Below are 3691 nucleotides of genomic sequence, written 5' to 3' on the forward strand. Positions count from 1 at the left end.
CATGCAAAACTATTATCGTTGTTATTAGGAGTTATTAATATCTAGGTATTAGTTTCCAGTTAGTATCAAATATTAATTTCTCACAATCATTATTGATAAGCATTATTTTTGAATTTTGAGCTAATAGTGACTGTAAAGAGTGTTATTACAATAAATTAATGATTCATTCTTTGCCCATCAGTCATTTAGAAAAGAGTAGAAATACAGTCATTAGATGAAAATGGCTGCCTTTTTTGAGGTAGAGGGAATATGAAGAGCTGCTGAAAGGCAACTGGTGAGTTTATATGGAAAATCTCATCCAAGTCAAAGTCATATCTCCACCTAGGGTCTTGAACAGAATTTGTCTTAATTCTAGTGCTGTTAATTATAGTAAGGATAGACAAGTGTCATATAATCTGGTAAAATTGCCCACTTCTCTCACAACACTTAAAGTGATTGCATTAGTTATGTCAACTTTGAAGCTCTTTATGACTGCCGGAGAAAGGACTAAGCTACCAGAGGTACTTCAGGATCCTGTATCAAAAACAAAAATATACAGCATAGGGAATATAGTCAACAGTACTGTATGGTGGCCATGGTAGCTACCCTTGTGGTGAGCACAGCATAACGTATAGAGTTGTCCGGTCACTTTGTTGTATACCTGAAATACCTGTACAAACCATTGTGTGTCAGCTATACTTTAAAAAAACAGCAACAACAACAACAAAGACCAAACAAATAGATCCTCTCTGGAAAGATTTCTTTGGAAGAGTAACTACTATGGTGGTCTTGAGTAATTGGGTTGGTGAAGTCATCATCCTTTACTAACTAGGAAATGAAATATTTAAGTCTATTTTGGGTGTTACAGACAAAGAGAGAGAAATATATACAATTCTTAGGAAATTGGGGGGGGAAATTCCACATTCATGGGTAATTTTTGAAGAAGTGTTTCTCTTGGAAATCATCTGCTGAAAAGTATGCTAAAGTAGACCTTTGAAGCCCTAGTAGGAGGAAGGAATCAGGTGTTGCCACATTTGAACTCAGCTTTCACAATTTTCATGTCCTTTCTCTTTTGGCTGAGTCCTGATTTCTCTGCTCTTTCTTGCTCTGCATCTTTAGATTTCCCTTGTGGCTTGATTTGTTGGTAAAGTATTAAAACTGCCACCAGTACTTGTTTTCCCTAATTGTCATTTTTTTAACAGTAGAGGTTTAGGCTTTCTGTTGATTTATACATAAATAAATCAGTTGTTCCAGTAATACAGAATAAGGACAATGAAAACATCAGATTTAGAGAAGACACTAGAGGTAACACAAGTTAAAGTTTTGGAGAAATTACGTTACCCAAAGCCACAGTCTGGTTAAGTGTTCTGGCTGGGATCTGAACCTAGGTCCATCTGATTCCTTTATTAACCACTGCAGTATGTTACCTTAGCATTTTTTACACATTAATATCATGCACATGGTTTTATTCCATATTTAGAATTATTCCTTAGAGCATATCTCTTGAAATGGAATTATTAGTTTAAAAGATACTGTATTTCATTGTATCGTGCAACATACTACAAGTTTGCTTTCTAAAAGGGTTACCTAAATTTAAATGGCATCAGTGATATATAAATATATAATTTTTACCAAAGCATTGCTGACTTTGCTTAGCATGTTTAAATTTTTATTAGGTGAAAAATACTACCTCAGGGTCTTAGTTTTCTATCATTTATTTATCTATTTACCTAGGCATTGGGCATATTATAGTTTCTAAATTCATCTGTAACTTAATGAGGTACTAGATAATGGGGAGTAAAGGGAGTTGAAAACATGAATGTGAAGCCTTTTACTTCAGGGAAAATTTTCTAAAGGACACTGGAATTAAGAAATAGATGAATAAAGAAAAGAGAAATAGATGAATAATAACTTACCAATAGGTACTGGAGTAACTGGCGGAATAACATGAAATAAAAATATATTAACAGAGTTTTTGGATCAAAAATATAGTTTCCTTCTTTTCTTTTTCCAAGGTATTAGCAAAGAGATCTTTGGAAGACACCAAACCTCCCCCAGTAAAAACATCCGCAATGAAAGTAGAGGGATTAGCATTTCTTTTGTGGTACAAGAATAGTTTCAGGCTGACTTAACTGTCTTTCTTATATTTCAATTTAGTAGAAAGGCGGAGTAGGCTAGAACATATGTGCTTATGTCATCCTTTTTTCTTTCTCATCTAGTATGGAGGATTTAAATCCTGCAGAGAACTTTTAAACAACAGCAAATTTGGATGCTAATTGCAATTATTCTCTTTTCTCTCCTTACACTTAAGATATCTTCCTGATTTTTCCTCTATCCTTTGTTGGTATCTCCACATTTGTGATATCCCACTGTATATATTCTTTCTTTTAGCTGTATGACAAATTTTATTTGTTATTAAAAGCTATTTGAAGTTGTTTTTAGGAAACAAAATGTTTCTTTTATATTTAGTCTCTTTGTCAAATGTTTATTCTTTCTATTGAGTAATTAATTACCCAGCAAGTTGCCAAGAGAAAGAGGAAATATTTATAAATGAAAGCACTGAATGAAATTTTTCAGAGTTAGAAAAATTTTTCTCCTTATTTTGGGATCCCAACTTGTACCAGATTTATGAAAAGAAAAGGAACTTACTGATAGGTACTGCTACATGTGCTAAAATCCAAACACAGATTATTAGTACAGGTTGACACTGATAATGAAATTGACATTGATACTAATCAGATAGGAATTTCCAGAATGAAAAGGGAAAGCAAACTCCAGACCCTTGACATGAGTTACTTTAGTCTCTCTTTTCCAGTAGTAACATAGTCATTTTGAAAAAGTGGCAAAGAAGTGTTATTTTCCGTTTATCATCCAGTTTCTTTCAGAAATTGAAATACCACAGAGCTGGAAAAGCCTCATTTCCTGTAAATTTTGCTTCCATTTTCATTCTGTTCCCTTCTCTCGCTGATTACTCTTTCATGAGTTTTCCCACCTTTCTCTGTTGTTTTCCCTAATTATCATTTTTTTAACAGTAGTGGTTTAGGCTTTCTGTTGATTTATACATAAATAAATCAGTTGTTCCAGTAATACAGAATAAGGACAATGAAAACATCATATTTAGAGAAGACACTAGAGGTAACACAAAAAAATCTTATGTTTAGTTGAAAATGTATTTTGTTGAAAAGTCAGTAGAGGGAATTGAAGAGATTTCTCATTCTTAATCATTTCTGTTTCTCGGTTTCGTTTTTCAGATATTACTCAGTAATCCCAGAGAGAGGTTGGTCGATGTGTAAGCAAAGATCAGTGCACATGAGTGGGCTCCAGCCCAGTTATCTTTCCTGCTTCTCTCCTCAGGCAATAGTATATGATTTCTGTTATGTCCTAATCATGAGTCCTTTTAAGTAGGTACAGTCTTGTTTTAAGTGGGACATTTTAACTTACTAGGAAAAAAATCAGCCATGTTTATTTTTTCCACCAATCTTTATGGCCTATATTTTGTATAAAATCATAGATATTCTAGTAGGATTCTGAGGAGAGGGTATGAGAAATATGATGTCTATCTTTCTTTTGAGATGGAAACAGCTACATTTAGGGGGAAAAAAACCCCCACAGTGAGTGCATAACAGAAATCTCAAACAGAAAGGGAGTTTCTTAGAATTGCAGGTGTCTTAAAGTAGATATAGAGAACATCACTGTCATTGACACCGTTCAG

Source organism: Ursus arctos, unplaced genomic scaffold (assembly GCF_023065955.2).
Source record: "Ursus arctos isolate Adak ecotype North America unplaced genomic scaffold, UrsArc2.0 scaffold_31, whole genome shotgun sequence".
NCBI classification, from domain to species: domain Eukaryota; kingdom Metazoa; phylum Chordata; class Mammalia; order Carnivora; family Ursidae; genus Ursus; species Ursus arctos.